Genomic DNA, 17,758 nt, shown 5'->3' on the forward strand with positions numbered 1-17,758 from the left:
TCCACCTTCCTGCCCATTCCTGGAGCTGAGCTTCACTGGTCCCTCAACGCCATGGGTTGCAGCACGGGGGCCGGTAAAATGCTGCGGAGAGAGGCCCGCCTCAACCCATGGTATTGAGAAGGACCCGCTGAAAATTACTGGCGGCGGGGGGCCTTGGTGCAGCCCCCTAGCTGCAAGGTGGCGGCACCGCAGTTAGCATATGGTAAACGGTACTTACCTTAGCTGATAATGCAGCTCGCCACCTCTCCACTGACACTTCCTGATTTTGCAATGAACGGCCGACCATCACGGGCCGTCCCATTCACGATTGGAAAAGCCGGCGAGTCCACAGAGGCAGAAGGTTTCATGGCAGAAGGTAAGTTTTTTTTCAGGGGTCTCACTCTGCATTCCTAAAGGGAGGGGGGAGAGGGCATTACAGGGGTCTCACTCTGCATGCTGGAAGGGAGGAAGGAGGGGGGGATACACAGGGATCTCACTCTGCATTCCTAAAGGGAGGGGGTCTGGGACTACTGGAGGGAAAGCTCTGCTGGTATGAAGGGAGGTACCGTGTACCATCCCTCCGTTAACAGTGTACGCTCTGTGTTTGTTTGTGTTTGTGAGGGAATAATGGCACACTAGGCACCCTGTGTCAGGGGAGGGTGCCAGAAAGGGCAGGAGCTTTAAGGTTTTATGGATGGTGGGGGCAATCATTCAGCTGATAGAATCTTGATTTGGTCATGCTGTGCAACTCTGAGTGTTGGCCAAGATGGGCAGTGCCATGGCACACCACATAGTTGATCCAGGAAAGCAGCTGATGTACTCATCAACACCAATCCATGCCCTGTTAGGAACCTTCGAATACATGCAGGGTTCAACTTTATTTATCACATGGAAATAGGTATGGCTCATCCTACATTGTGTGATCCTCTGCTCGTGAGGATCCGTATGCACCAGAAGCAATACCAACAGGCAGGTGTGATCCACGCAGAGGCCCCCGGTTGTGAGCAGCAGCCCCCAAGGGGAGCTCGCCATTATGTTTGCCATGCATCTACAGGCCCCACATGACATGCCATCAGATGGCAGAGCACCAGTGCCAGAGGAGATTGCGAATGTAGAGAGGGTGGTGACACGTCTCTATGCCCTGCTTAAGGATGACCTGCAGCCCATGGACTCCGGTGGACACCCCATGCCTTTGTTCCTCATAGTGGCAGCGGTTCTCAAGCCTGACACCTCTGCAGCTTTTTAGGGGCCCACCAGAGATCTTTGTGGGGTCACACAGTCGGCAGTGCACCCCTGCATCAGGGAGGTCACCAATGCCCTGCACCGGAGGGCCAGTGAGTATGTCCACTTCAGGACGGACTCTCACAGCCAGGCCCAGAGGACCATTGGTTCTGGCACCATTGCCGGAGAACCATAGATTATCATGTTCATAGACTGCACTCATGTGGCCATAATGCCTCCAGCCAGGCTACCACCTGTAGACGTCATCATTAAAGGAGCTCCCTCAATCTAGGTGAAGCTGGTATGTGAACACCGCAGATACTTGCAGCGAATGTGTGACCGCTTCTCAGGCAGCTGCCATGACACCTGGGTCTTACGCTAGTCCCGGCTGCCACCGCTGTTCACTGAACTGGCTCAGATGGAGGGGTGGCTTCTTGGAGATAAGGGATATCCTTTGCAGACATGGCTCCCGACACCAGTGAGAGACTCCACCATTACTGCAGAGAAGAGATACAACGCCAGCCACTGAGCTACATGAGCCACCACTGAGCAGGAGATCGGCATGCTGAAAGAGCGCCTTCAATGCCTGTATGGATAGGGTGATGCCCTGTACTATGGGCTGAAAAGGCCAGCACCTTGCTTTGCTGCTCTGCACAACTATGCACCCAATAGGGGCCAGGCCTGGTATGATGAGGAGAGACGTCAACAGGATTCCTCCTGGGACTATGAGGACGCTGAGGACCTACAACATGAAAGACGCATGGGGGGGCAGGTGGCACCCAGGCTCTGCATGCAGGGCTAGCAGTGAGCTAGGAATGTACGGCAGTGGCTTATCAGACAAAAGGCTGCCTGCTCCATAGGAACCGACATGAGCTCTGCAAGCCACACATCACCCTCACTCACCTGCTGTGCACCAGTCCACATCTGCAGCATCCCTCGGTAAACCATTACAGGCAGCAGCCGACTAAGCCAATGTCCATGTCACTGCATCCGTGGAGACACTCATGAGTAATGGTGGCATGCCAATTATGTTATTGCATATGTTGGCTGTCCTGAAGGGCCAACGGTGCAAAGGGATGTGACATTGGCGCTACATGCTGGCACACATCATTCACACAGATAAAAGGACACACATGTTGGTGAGCAACATTTAGTGAAAGATATATTTGCATTGCTGTGACACCTGTGCATCCCCATTTGTGTCAGTGTGTCAGCGTGATGCCAATATAATAACCCTCTATAAGAACAAGGGTGACAGCAGTGACTGCAACAACTACCGTGGAATCTCCCTGCTCAGCATGGTGGGGAAGGTCTTCACTCGAGTCGTTTTAAACAGGCTCCAGAAGCTGGCTGAGCGTGTCTACTCTGAGGCACAGTGTGGCTTTCGAACAGAGAGATCCACCATTGACATGCTGTTCTCCCTTCGTCAGATACAGGAGAAACGCCTTGAACAACAGATGCCCCTCTATGTTGCTTTCATAAATCTCACCAAAGCCTTTGACCTCATCAGCAGACGTAGTCTCTTCAGACTACTAGCAAAGATCAGATGTCCACCAAAGCTACTAAGTATCATCACCTCATTCCATGACAATATGAAAGGCACAATTCAGCATAGCGGTGCCTCATCAGACCCCTTTCCTATCCTGAGTGGTGTGAAACGGGGCTGTGTTCTCGCACCTACACTGTTTGGGATTTTCTTCTCCCTGCTGCTCCCACATGCGTTCAAGTCTTCAGAAGAAGGAATTTTCCTCCACACAAGATCAGATGGCAGGTTGTTCAACCTTGCCCGTCTTAGAGCGAAGACCAAAGTACGGAAGGTCCTCATCAGGGAACTCCTCTTTGCTGACAATGCTGCATTAACATCCCACACTGAAGAGTGTCTGCAGAGACTCATCGACAGGATTGCAGCTGCCTGCAACGAATTTGGCCTAACCATCAGCCTCAAGAAAACGAACATCATGGGACAGGACGTCAGAAATGCTCCATCCATCAATATCGGCGACCACGCTCTGGAAGTGGTTCAAGAGTTCACCTACCTAGGCTCAACTATCACCAGTAACCTGTCTCTCGATGCATAAATCAGCAAGTGCATGGGAAAGGCGTCCACTGCTATGTCCAGACTGGCCAGGTGAGTGTGTGGGAAAATGGCGCACTGACAGAGAACACAAAAGTGCGAGTATATCAAGCCTGTGTCCTCAGTACCTTGCTCTGCAGCAGCGAGTCCTGGACAACGTATGTCAGCCAAGAGCGACGTCTCAATTCATTCCATCTTCGCTGCCTCCGGAGAATCCTTGGCATCAGGTGGCAGGACCATATCCCCAACGCAGAAGTCCTCGAGGCAGCCAACATCCCCAGCATATATACCCTACTGCGCCAGCGGCGCTTGAGATGGCTTGGCCATGTGAGCCGCATGGAAGATGGCAGGAATAGCAAGGAAGCATTTACAGCGAGCTCGCCACTGGTATCAGACCCACCGGCTGCCCATGTCTCCGCTTTAAAGATGTCTGCTAACTCGACATGAAGTCCTGTGACATTGACCACAAGTCGTGGGAGTCAGTTGCCAGTGATTGCCAGAGCTGGCAGACAGCCATAAAGGCGGAGCGAAAGAGTGGCGAGTCGAAGAGAATTAGCTGTTGGCAGGAAAAAAGACAGAAGCGCAAGGGGAGAGCCAACTTTGTAACAGCCCCGACAACCAATTTTATCTGCAGCACCTGTGGAAGAGTCTGTCACTCTAGAATTGGCCTTTATAGCCACTCCAGGCGCTGCTCCACACACCATTGACCACCTCCAGGCGCTTACCCATTGTCTCTCGCGACAAGGAGGCCAAAGAAGAAGAAAAAAGAAGTTCTCTGTAAACCTCTGTAAGACCTGTTATGGTCTATTGAAGTCTCATGTCCTGGAATGTGCAAATTCAAGATTATTCACCCAGGTGCAGCACGCCTACTAGAAGGAATGTTACACTCGAGTGGGAGAAGAAGATTGCAACTTCACAGGACACTGGGACACAGTATGTGGCAAATAAGTGGAAAGTGCTGGGATAACTCAGCAGGCCAGGCAGCATCTGTAGAGAGAGAAGCAGAGTTAACTTTCAGGTCTGTGAACTTGGACAAGTTAACTCTGCTTCTCTCTCCACAGATGCTACCTGACCTGCTGGATTTCTGCAGCATTTTCTGCTTTGCTGTCAGATTGACAGCAGTCCCACTCTTCAGCAGTCAGGTAAGTATTCTTGTTGACGGTTGTCAGGAAGCAGGTGCTGGGGCGCTTAAAACAGGGCCCCAGCACCTGCTGCTCAGTTGTCAAAAACCCTCTCACTGCGTCGAATGTCCCGCCTCTCCCCACGCAATATGGGGAGGGCGGCTCAGCTCCGTGATTCTAATGAGCCCCCCCGAACGGAATATCGCGGGGGCTCTGCAGCAGCTGCTGAATGCAGGCACCCCACTGAGTTGACAGGGCGCCGCCACGCAGCACGGTGCCCAAATAAAATTCAGCCCTGATATCCCTTGATTCCCTGAGAGAACAAAAACCTATCCATCTCAGCCTTAAATATATTAATCAATGGAGCATCCACAACCCCCTGGAGTAGAGAATTCCAAACATTCACAACCCTTTGAGTGAAGAAGTTTCTCAGTCCTAAATGATTGGCCCCTTATCCTGAGACTGTGTCCCCATGTTCTGGATTCCCCAGCCAGGGAAACAACCTCTCAGTGTCTACCCTGTCAAGCCCTTTCAGAATCTTGTATGTTTCAATGAGATCACCTCTCATTCTTCTAAACTCCAGATAACATAGACCCAATTTACTCAGCCTCTCATCAGTGGACAACCCCCTCATCCCACGGACCAATCTAGTGAACCTTCGCTGTACCGCTTCCAATAAAAGTATATTTTTCCTTAAATATGGAGACCATAATTGCGCAGGTATTCCAGGTGTGGTCTCACCAAAGCCCTTCATAATTGTAGCAAGACTTCCTTATGCTTGTACTCCAATTCACTGGCAATAAAGCCCAACATGCCATTTGCCTTCCGAATTGCTTGCTCGACCTACATGCTAACTTTCTGTGTTCTTTGTACGAGTACACCCAAGTTCCTCTGAACATCAACATTTACAAGTTTCATGCCTTTTAAAAAATATTCTGCTTTTCTATTCTTACTCCCAAAGTGAATAACCTCACACTCACCACATTATTCTCCATCTGCTACTCTGTTGCCCACTCACTTAACCTGTCTATATCTCTTTGCAGCCTCTCTGTGTCCTCCCCATAGCTTACATTCCCGTCTAGTTTTGTATCATCTGCAAACTTAGAAACATTACTCTCCGTCTCTTCATCTAAGTCATTTATATGCTCAGCAATGATCAACAATATCACAAAGGTCACCAGGGTCATCAGGAGAGACATATACCAAAAGGAAAGAGAGGCAGGTAGGGGACAGACACAGAGAAAGAGAAACACAAAGACAAAGAGAGACGTGCACACAGACACACACTGAGAGAAAAGGAGAGAAACATACACAAGGAATCAGACATACAGACACAAAAACAAAGAGGGAAAAATGAAAAGAGAGAAACACGAACAGACACAGACAGACAGAGAGAGAGACAGGGAATACATTTCCACTGACTGATCACAGATTACACACCAACCTGTGATTGTGAAAGCCTTAGAATCTATGTTGTTTTGCCACTTAAGTGATATTTTGCTTGAAGGAATGTGAGGACCCAGGTCTGCGAATACCATCTGCCCAAATGTTGACTTCCAGATCTCAGCCTTATTGGCATTTTCCCCCAGGGAAGGAGGGAAGAGATATCACTCTGTGCTAACTTCAACCTACCTCATGGTGCCAGGCATTAAGATGAAGGCTGGAGAGCTGGTTGCCTGCCCATCTTGTCAGCTGAGGATGACGTAGCTTTGGGACATTTGGTGGAAGGTGAAGGAAGATTTTACACCCTATGGAAAGTGGGCTTGAAACCAGAATTTGCTAATAGTTTCTGATTTGCCAAAAAGTCTTTAATCTGTTTATAAAGGGGGTCCCATCATATACACAAACTGAACCATGGCTACCAGGATGGTTGCACATATTCATGACTTAGGGTTATTTAACATGATTAAATTAGTAGCAGTAGTAGTATCCCTTGTACTCAAGCATAACGTGCAACAAATGAAGGGAGTACAAGTTAATTGTAGATGGGTGCATTGATGATTATGCAGGCCAGTACCATGCTAGGCATCGTCTACTACAAACTTCACATAACCACATTCTTGAAGAGTTCTCCTGTTGATCCATCTGACACTGCCAAGTCTTCCATCTCTCACATCTTAACTCCACATCAGCACAGCATTGTAGTTCAAATCCTTTTACTCCTTCTAAGGGAATTAAGGGATATCAAGATAATGTGGAAAGGTGGAGCTCAGGTAGTCGATCAGGCATGATCGTATTGAATGGCAAAGCAGGCTTGGGAGACGGTGGCATAGTGGTATTGTCACTCAACTACAATCCAGAGGGCCAGGCTAATGCACTGGGGACACGGGTTCAAATCCCACCATGGCAGCTGGTGGAATTTTAAAAACTTAACCAATAAAATTATAGGCAAGGGAATCAAGGATTATCGGTGGTAGATGGGAGTGTGGAATTCCAAACACAAATAGATCAGCCATGATCTTATTGAATGGCGGAACAGGCTCAAGGGGCTGAATGGCCTACTTCTGCTCCTAATTCGTATGTTCGAAGGGCTTAATGGCCTACTCCTGCTCCTTTTTCTTACGTTCTGTAAGATTATTAGGTTACTAAAAAGGTCACTAACCAGAATACTAATTGTTAAAATCTAGCTATTATAAACTAACAACTGATTTATTATTATAAACTAACATTTAGCTTTATTAGAACCCCCTTTGTAGTGTGATAAGTAAGAAAACGTAGGAAATAGAGCACACTACAGACAAGATGTCGAGGTAGAGGGATTCTGGAAGATTATGTCAAGTTTCAAAATGCTTACTTGCAGTAAAAGGGTAAGACCTTGAGAAGAAGACAGTGAAAACAGCTTTGTGAGAACAAAATGCAGATTTGTCTCATAATGAGATAAGGAACCTTGGAATGTAAAAGCATGGAATAGTCAAACCGAAGGGGTATTGCCTGTGTAAATCCAAGAAGTTAGAAATAGCCAAAGAATGATCCTTGATTGATTAAGAAAGGCATCCTTTAAACACACAGCCAAAGATGATTGGGGGAAGGGAGGGTTAATTAGAAAGCAGCAAGGCTAGAAGAAGCCTCGACTTTGTTCCTGTACGGCAGAGAATTTTCAAGAGACAAGACAGAGAGACCGACCAAAAAACTTGAAGACCACAAGTTGCAAGAGAAAGAGTCGTGCATTCTGTCATCCAATCTCTAATACGGGTAGTTCCTAAGTTTGTGACAATGGTTTCTCTGAATACTTAATGAACTTGTCCTTACCTTTATCTCAATAAAGTCAATTCACAACAAAGCTTTTGCTGCCAAGTCTGTTCCTGCCTTAGAAGGGGGCATTACAATCCCACTATCTTATTTACTCTTACAGTTGTTATGTTCTTTTTTCACTTCAACACGCATTGGCATTTGTCAGTGACCAGGGATCCTCTAAGCATCAACGACCCTGTTGGACTACTTCAAGAGAATTTTCAGTGTGTCCCTTCGACACCTTTATTATCTACCTTGCTTTCTACCATTATACACCAGCTCTCCATAAAGCACCTGCACGGAACCCATATGTTATCCATCCAAACATCATGCTCAGCCCAACAAAGCTGAGCATCAATTACCTCGATATAGATGCTGCAATATTATCAGTTTGAATTTTGGTAATGGCCCCACTAAATTGTGTTTCCAGCTTGCTCAAACTCCTGCTTGTAATCTGATCAAAGTTGATACTGCACTTGTTTGAGGAGCTTTTACTGGTGCCATGGTACACGATTGCTTGCTGCTCAGATATATATCTGGCAATGACTCAGTTGGTTAAACCAGTATATGAATAGTTTTCAGCCACACAGACCATGTTCAATCCTGGGTCCATGACATGTTCACCAATCTCAGTAATGCATGCTACAGTTGACCTCAGAACCCTTGGATTAGGGAGATGAAACTCAGCTAGATCTCCAGTTTGACATCCAGCAATATTACACAAGGACAGGATTGAGCTCGGTTAGAGGTAAATTATCTGCCAATTCTCAATGTCAAAGTTCATAACAACAACTTGCATTTTTATAACACCTTATGTAGAATTAGAAGATCAAGGTGTTGCCGGATGGAGCCAACGTAGGTCAACAAGCACAGAGGTGATGGATGAACATGACTTGGTGTAAGTTATGGATATAGGCAGCAGAGTTTTAGATGAGCTTAAGTTTACAGATGGTGGAAGATGAAATAATAGAATGGTTATAGGACAGAAGGAGGCCATTCAGAGCATTGTGCCGTGCCATTTCTCTGCAAGAGCAACTCAAACATAGAGCCAGCCAGGAGAACAGTGGAATAGTTGAAATAAAAACAGAAAGCGCTGGAAATACTCAGCAGGTCAGGCAGTATCTGTGGAGAGAGAAGCAGGGTTAACGTTTCAGGTCTGTGATCTTTCATCAGAACTGGTGAAAGTTAGAAAAGAATTAGATTTTAAGCAAGTGAAGGGATGGGGGCAGGTTGAGGGGGAAGAGAACAAAAGGGAAGATGTGTGATAGGGCAGAGGGCAGGAGAGATTAAATAACAAAACTGTCATGGGACAAAGGCAAAGAGCGTGTTAATGCTTGGGGTGAAAGACAAAGCATTAGTCCAGAGAGAGTGTTAATGGCAGAGTAAATGAGCAGCTCTGTCCACATGAAAAAACAGGCACATGGTTAAAAAATAAAAGAAAATAAAAAAAAGAAAAATATAAAAAAAGGCCAGTTATGCTCTGAAATTGTAGAACTCAAGATTGAGCCCATGTTGGCATAAGAGCAGGGGGGAGTGTTGAAATGACAAGCAACCAGAAGCTTGGGGTCATGCTTTCGGATTGAGCGGAGGTGTACTGCAAAGCGGTCACTCAATCTGCGTTTGGTGTCCCCAGTGTAGAGGTGATCACATTGTGAGCAGTGAATACAGTATACTAAATTGAAAGGAGTACAAGTAAATCGCTGCTTCACCTAGAAGAAGTGTTTGGGGCCTTGGATGGTGAGGAGAGAGGAGGTAAAAGGGCAGATATTATACCTCCTGCGATGCATGGGAAGGTGCCGTGGGGAGGGGACGAGGTGTCAGGGGTAATGGAGGAATGGACCAGGGTGTCACGGAGGGAACAATCCCTTCAGAATGCGGACAGGGAAGAGGAAGGGAAGATGTATTTGGTGGTGGCATCACGCTGGAGGTGGCGGTAATGGCGGAGGATGATCCTTTGGATGTGGAGGCTGGTAGGGTGAAAGTGAGGACAAAATACTCCTTCCAGGTGAAGCAGTGATTTACTTGTACTTCCTTCAATTTAGTTTACTGTATTCGTTGCTCACAATGCGGTCACCTCTACACTGGGGAGACTATATGTAGATTAGGTGACCACTTTGTGGAACACCTCCGCTCAGTCCAAAAGCATAACCCCAAGCTTCTGGTTGCTTGCCATTTCAACACACAGAATCACAGAATAATACAGTGAAGAGGCCCTTCGGCCCATCGAGTCTGCACCGATGCATTAAAACACCTGACCTGTCCACCTAATCCCATTTGCTAGCACTTGGCCCATAGCCTTGAATGTTATGACGTGCCAAGTGCTCAGCCAGGTACTTTTTGAAGGATGTGAGGCAACCTGCCTCTACCACTCTCCCAGGCAGGGCATTCCAGACCGTCACCACCCTCTGGGTAAAAAAGTTCTTCCTCAAATCCCCCTTAAATCTCCCGCCCCTCACCTTAAACTTGTGACCCCTCGTAACTGACCCTTCAACTAAGGGGAACAGCTGCTCCCTATCCACCCTGTCCATGCCCCTCATAATCATGTACACCTCGATCAGGTCACCCCTCAGTCTTCTCTGCTCCAGTGAAAACAACCCAAGCCTATCCAACCTCTCTTCATAGCTTAAATGTTCCATCCCAGGCAACATCCTGGTGAATCGCTTCTGCAGCCCCTCAAATGCAATCACATCCTTCCTATAAATGTGGCGACCAGAATTGCACACAGTACTCCAGCTGTGGCCTTACCAAAGTTCTGGACAACTCCAACATGACCTCCCTGCTTTTGTAATCTATTACTTGATTGATAAAGGCAAGTGTCCCATTTCACCACCCTATTAACCTGCCCTTCTGCCTTCAGAGATCTATGGACAAACACGTTAAGGTCCCTTTGTTCCTCGGAACTTCCCAGTGTCAGGCCATTCATTGAATACTTCCCTGTCACATTACTCCTTCCAAAGTGTATCACCTCACACTTTTCAGCGTTAAATTCCATCTGCCACTTTTCTGCCCATTTGACCATCCCGTCTATATCTTCCTGTAACCTAAGACACTCAACCTCTTTGTTAACCACTCGGCCAATCTTTGTGTCATCTGCAAACTTACTGATCCTACCCCCCACATAGGGGACAAACAATAGGGGACCCAGCACTGATCCCTGTAGTACACCACTGGACACTGGCTTCCAGTCACTAAAACAGCCGTCTGTCATCACTCTCTGTCTCCTGCAGCGAAGCCAATTTTGAATCCACCTTATCAAGTTACCTTGCATCCCATGTGCATTTTCTTTCTTGTTAAGTCTCCCATGTGGGACCTTGTCAAAGGCTTTGCTGAAATCCATGTAAACTACATCAACTGCACTACCCTCATCTACACACCTGGTCACATGCTCAAAAAATTCAATCAAATTTGTTAGGCATGACCTCCCTCTGACAAAGCCATGCTGACTATTCCTAATCAAATTTTGTCTCTCCAAGTGGTGATAGATTCTCTCCTTCAGGATTTTCTCCAATAGTTTCCCTACCACTGACATGAGACTCACTGGTCTGTAGTTCCCTGGCTTATCTCTACAACCTTTCTTAAATAGTGGGACCACATTAGTTGTTCTCTAGTCCTCTGGCACCTCCCCCGTGGCCAGAGAGGAATTAAAAATTAGGGTCAGAGCCCCTGCAATCTCCACCCTGACCTCCCACAGCATCCTGGGACACAAATCGTCCGGACCTGGAGATTTGTCCACTTTTAAGCCTGCCAAAACCTCCAATGCCTTGTCACTCCCTATGACAATTTGCTCAAGAACCTCACAGTCTCTCTCTCTAAGTTCCATATCTACATCCTCTTTCTCTTGGGTGAAGACAGATATAAAGTATTCGTTCAACACCCTACCAATGTCCTCTGGCTCCACCCACAAATTTCCCCCTTGGTCCCTAATGGGTCCTCCTCTTTCCCTGGTTATTCTCTTCCCATTGATATACTTACAGAATATCTTGGGATTTTCCCTACTTTTACCAGCCAGAGCTTTCTAATAACCCCTCTTTGCTCTCCTAATTGCTTTCTTAAGCTCCATCCTACACTTTCTGTACTCCACTAATGCTTCCATTGATTTGCTCTCCTTGTATTTGCTAAAAGCCTCTCTTTTCCTTCTCATCGTACCCTGAATACTTCTGGTCATCCATGGTTCTCTGGGCTTGTTGCTCCTACCTCTTACCCGTGAGGGAACATGTTGGGCCTGTACCCTCCCCATTTTCTTTTTGAATGCCCCCCACTGCTCTTCTGTAGATTTCCCAACAAGTAACTCTTTCCAGTCTACCTTGGCCAGATCCTGCCTTATTTTAGTAAAATTCGCACTCCCCCAATCCAAAACCTTTTTTTGCAACTTGTCTATTTCTTTCTCCATAACAAGCTTAAATTGTACCATGTTGTGGTCAGTATCACCAAAATGCATCCCACCAACACATCAACCACCTGTCCGGCTTCATTCCCCAGAATTAGGTCCAGCACTGCATCCTCCCTTGTTGGATCCTTTACATATTGAGCTAAAAAGTTCTCCTGGATACATTTTAAGAACTCCACGCCATCTAAGCCCTTAACACGATGACTATCCCAATTAATGTTGGGAACGTTGAAATCACCTAATATAATTACCTATTATTTTTACACACCTCTGCAAATTGTGCACATATTTGCTCCTCAATTTCCCACTGACTATCTGGGGATCTATAATAAACACCTCACAATGTGGCTGTCCCTTTTTTATTCCTAAACTCTACCCATAAAACTTCATTTGATGCCCCCTCCAAGATATCATCTCTCCTTACTGCAGTAACTGACTCCTTAACTAATATTGCAATGCCCCCTCCTCTTTTACCCCCTACTCTGTCTCGCCTGAAAATTCTATATCCCGGGATATTGAGCTGCCAATCCTGCCCTTCCCTCAACCATGTCTCCGCGATGGCTATTATATCACAATTCCACGTGTCAATCATTGCCCTTAACTCATCCGTTTTACCTGCAATACTCCTGGCATTAAAACAGAGGCCTTCCATCCTAGTCTTACTCCCTTGAAACTTACTTCTGCTGTATTCCCTCTGACTTGTTCGCTTTCCTGTGTTTAGCTGTGTCTCTATTCTGCTAGGAGTCTGCATCCCCTCCCCCTGCCAAATTAGTTTAAACTCCTCCCAACAGCACTAGCAAACCCGCCAGCAAGGATGTTAGTCCCCCTCTGGTTCAGATGTAGACCGTCCCGCTTGTACAGGTCCCACCTTCCCCAGAAACGGTCCCAGTGGTCCAGGAATTTAAAACCCTCCCTCCTGCACCAACTCTTAAGCCACGCATTCATCTATGTTATTCTCCTATTTCTATACTCGCTAGCACGTGGCACTGGGAGTAATCCAGAGATTACAACCCGAGAGGTCCTGCTTTTTAGTCTGCTGCCTAACTCCCTGAATTCTTAATGCAAGACCTCATCCCTCTTTCTACCTATGTCATTGGTACCAACATGTACCATGACCTCTGCCTTATCACCCTTCCCCTTCAGGATGCCCTGCAGCCGTTCAGTGACATCCCAGACCCTGGCACCAGGGAGGCAACACACCATCCTGGAGTCACGTTGACGGCCACAGTAGGCCTATCTGTTCCCCTGACTATAGAATCCCCTATTACTATTGCTCTTCCTCTCTTTCCCCCTTCCTGTGCAGACAGGCTGCTTGCGGTGCCAGAAGCTTGGCTCTGTCCGCACTCCCTGCAGGAACCAGCCTCATCAGCCTCCAAAATGGAATACACTCCCCTGCTCTCTTGCCCACATTTCTGTCCTTGGCCTGCTGCAGTGTTCCAGTGAACATGAACGCAAGCTCGAGGAGCAGCACCTGATCTTTCGATTAGGCACTCTACAGTCTTGCAGACTCAACCTCGAGTTCTACAATTTCAAAGCATGACTGGCCTTTTTTTTATATTTTTCTTTTTTTTTTATTATTTTCTTTTATTTTTTAACCATGTGCCTGTTTTTTTCATCTGGACAGCGTTGCTCATTTCTCTGCCGTTAACACTCTCTCTGAACGAATGCGTTGTCTTTCATCACAAGCATTAACAGGCTCTTTGCCTTTGTCCCAGGACAGCTTTGTTATTTAATCTCTCCTGCCCTCTGCCCTATCACACACACCATCTCTTCCCCACCATCTCCCCCACCCCCTTCACTTGCTTAAAACCTCTTTTCTAACCGTTGCCAGTTCTGATGAAAGGTCACAGACCTGAAACGTTAGCTCTGCTTCTTTCTCCGCAGATGCTGACAGACCTGCTGAGTATTTCCAGCAGTTTGTTTTTATTTCAGATTTCCAGCATCTGCAGTCTTTTGCTTTTATTATATTGGAATAGTTGAGTCTGGAGGTAACAAAAGCATGGATGAGGGTTTCTGTAGCAGATGGGTTGAGACAAGGGCGATATTACACAGGTGGAAGTAGGTGGTCTTGGTGACGGAGAGAATATGTGGTCAGAAGCTCACGGTCAAATCAAACACTAAGGTTGCTAACAATCTGGTTCAGGCTCACATATGAATAATGGTCACTTGAGAAAGGGCTTTTGAAACTGTACCTGTATCGAACAGCACTGTGGGTGTACCTACCTCACATGGACTACAGCAGTTCAAGAAGGCAGCTCACCACCACCTTCTCAAGGACAATTAGGGATGGGCAATAAATGCTGCCCTAGTCAGCAATGCCCACATACCATGAATGAATAAAAAGCAAAATAAAAGTCAGCAACTTCAAGAGAGGAGAGGAAGATACTGTCAGAAAAAGAAAGAAAAAGAAAGAAAAGGATTTACATTTGTTCTTCAACTCAAGTTCAACAGCATTCAGGACTGCAGGCAATATCATTATTTGTCTTTCAATAAATAAGCAGCATTTGCAATCTGCAATAATCCTCAGCATGTGGAATATGGAGATCCATTAGCTCAAGTTCCTTACTAAAGTTGCACATTTATATTGTGCACCAGCAGCTAATGAGAAAGACAGTAATTGTACGCCAAGAACAGAATGAGAAAGCTGCAGGCTTTCCATTTCCAATCATTGCTTCCTTATTTATTATTAATGAGAGGTTCTTTACCAAATTACATTTCTCAGGCAAGTCCATTTCCGACTCCTTTGTAAATGCTTCTCACTTTGTCCTTAGTCAATTGTTGAGCTGCCAATGAAGAACTTCAATAAGGCTTTTCTTTCGTGTGGATTGAAATATGAGGAGAGATGAAGGAATGCACTCTTGTATGAAGGTAGTAAAGAAGCTATTAACAAAGCACCATCAATAACACAGCTAGTACTTTCCAACATGGCATATATGTGTATTCTATCACACTTTCGCTGCTAAAAGACAATTGTTATTGCAGTACAACAACAGTCATGCTTCCGTTGGTAAGGAAGTGTGTAGCTGATCCTTACAGACAAGAAGTTTTGATCCTTGGCTTGTTCTACCTCTGTAACCTCCTCCAGCCCTACAATCCTCTGCAATCCTCCAACTCTGACCTCTTGTACATACCCTACTTCCTTCAACACACCACTGACAGCAGTGCCTTCAGTTGTCTGAGCCCCAAGCTCTGGAATTCCTTTCATAAACCTTTCTCCCTCTGTCTCCTCCTTTAAATCTTGCACTTTGACTAAGTTTTTAATCACTTGCTCTATGGCTCCTTCTCAGGCTCATGTCTTTGTCTGATGATGCTCCCGTGAAGCACCTCCGGTCATTTTACGACATTAAAGGTGCTAAAAATCCAAGTTGCTGTTCTGAGTTACAAGATCTCAGCTGGGATAGCAATTTAAATACTGCAATTGGTCTCTGTGCCCCTAGACAAAGGAAGAGGTGCTGGGGAGAAGAAATCCTCCAGGGTTCCTGCTGTCAAGTGACTTCTGATGGAAACTAAATGTGTTGCAGACACAGGGTAAGGACCGGTTCGGGCCGTCTGGCTACCAGTGTCAGCTGTGACTCAATGGTAACTGACACCTCAGCGCAGTACTGAGGGAGAGCTGCACTGATAGAAGTGGCATCTTTCAGAATGATTTTGATTAGAGAAGCAATTACAGTGTGAGGAGGGATGATATGTTAGAAGGATCATCAATTGAGGCCATATGGATTGAGGTAAGGAACAAAAAAGAGGCAATCACACTGCTGTAGACCTAAACAATCAGAGGGAGACAGAAGTGCAATTATATAGGCAAATCTCTGAGAAGTGCAAAAACAATAGGGCAGTAGTACTAGGGAATTTTAACTACCCCAATATTAACTGGGATAGTTTAGTGTGAAAGGAATGGAGGGAACAGAATTCTTATGTTGTATTCCGGAGAACTTTTTTGGCCAGTATGCAACAAGTCCAACAAGGACGCAGTTCTGAACTTGGTTTTAGGCAATTAAGCTGGGCAGGTGGAAGCAGTGACAATGGGAGAGCATTTTGGTGGTAGTGATCTTAATTCAGTTATTTTTGACATAATTATGGAAAAAGACAGAGATAGAACAAGAGTTAAAGTTCTATACTGGGGGTAAGGCCAATTTTACTAAACTGAGAAATGATTTCGCGAAAGTGGACTGGAAACAGCTGCTGAAGGTAAATCAGTGTCAGAGTAGTGGGCGGCATTCAAAGGGGAGATTCAAGGGGTTAAGAGTAAACATGTTCCGACAGACAAAAAGAATGGGGCAGCCAAATCTAGAGCCCCATGGATGTCAAGGAGCTTACAGGGTATGGTAAGGCTGAAAAGGAAAGCTTATGTCAGACACCGAGGACTCAATACTACAGAAAGCAGAGAGGAGTATAGAAAGTGGAGGGGGAAATCAAAAATGAAATTAGGAAAGCTAAGAGAGGGCTTGAAAGAATATTGGCAAGTAAAACCAAGGAGAACCCAAAGATGAAGTTGAGGGGAGATTTGATTGAAATGTACAAAATTGTAAAGGGCCTATTTACCTTAGCAGAGAGGCCAGTGACTAGGGGGCATGGACTTAAAGTGAGTGGTAGAAGGATTAGACGGGAGATGAGGAAAATTTTTTTCACCCAGAGGGTGGTGGCAGTCTGGAACTCACTGCCTGAAAGGGTGGTAGAGGCAGAAACCCTCAACTCATTTAAAAGGTGCCTCTATGTGCACCTGAAGTGCCGTAACCTGCAGGGCTAGTGGGATTAGGCTGGGTGGTTCTTTTTTCTTGGTTGCCGCAGGCACGATGGGCCAAGTGGCCTCTTTCTGTGCCGTAAACTTCCTATGATTCTATGGGACATAAAACTGAGGCCTTCTTTGCCCTCTCATGTGGATGTAAAAGATCTGGCACTATTGTAAGAAAAGCAGAGGAGTTGTCCCCAGTATTCTGGCCAATATTTAGACATCAACCAAAACCAATGAAACAATTTTCCTGGTCATTTATCTCATTGCTGTTTGGGGTTCTTGTTGTGCACAAATTGGCTGCCATGCTACCTTCCAGTGCAGCACTGACTACACTTCAATAAATATTTCAATGGTTGTAAAGTGCTGTAGGACATCCTGAGATTGTGAAAGGTGCTATATAAACACAAGTCCTTCTTATTAAATTTTCTGCCAGCACTCTGTTAGGTCTCCTTCTTAAAGAACAACTACATGGGCAAAGCACTGGTGAGAACCCCACAGTCAACCCCAATGGGGGCCAACCACTTCAGATCGGGTGCTCGAGAAGAGAAATCTGACACAAAAATGTGCCTGCAATTCCAACATCAATTATTTCAAAATAAATACCACAGAATGCAGTCAAATGGTACTGCCTACCTGAATGTCAAGCTTTTAAATGTCATCAATAATTTGTATTTATATAGCAGCTTTAACATAGAAAACTGCCCCGAGACAATTTACAGAGACGAGAAAAAGGTCAGATAAAAGTGGCGTGGAGCTGAAGGAGGAGATATTAGGGTGGCTGACCCAAAGCTTGGATGGGTTTTAGGAAGGGCCTTAAAGGAGGATAGAGAGGTGGAGATGTAGAGAGGTTTAGGGAAGGAATCCAGAGCACAGGGGTCAACAGCTGAAGGCATAGCCACCAATGGTGGGGCGAAAGGAGCTGGGGATACGCAAAAGGCCAGTGGAAGAGAAATGGTGAATTCTTGGAAGGACATGGGGTTTGAAGGATTGGAGGAAATGACAGAGATAGAGAA

At 46.1% G+C, this 17,758-nt stretch overlaps 1 protein-coding gene across 4 annotated transcripts in view; it reads right to left on the reverse strand.

The window, feature by feature from the left end:
* The window catches only part of tmtc1 (transmembrane O-mannosyltransferase targeting cadherins 1), a 236,714-nt gene that overhangs the window by 135,646 nt on the left and 83,310 nt on the right, over window positions 1-17,758 (reverse strand). The gene's annotated exons all lie outside the window — the stretch shown is intronic.

Source organism: Heterodontus francisci, chromosome 18 (assembly GCF_036365525.1).
Source record: "Heterodontus francisci isolate sHetFra1 chromosome 18, sHetFra1.hap1, whole genome shotgun sequence".
NCBI lineage: Eukaryota > Metazoa > Chordata > Chondrichthyes > Heterodontiformes > Heterodontidae > Heterodontus > Heterodontus francisci.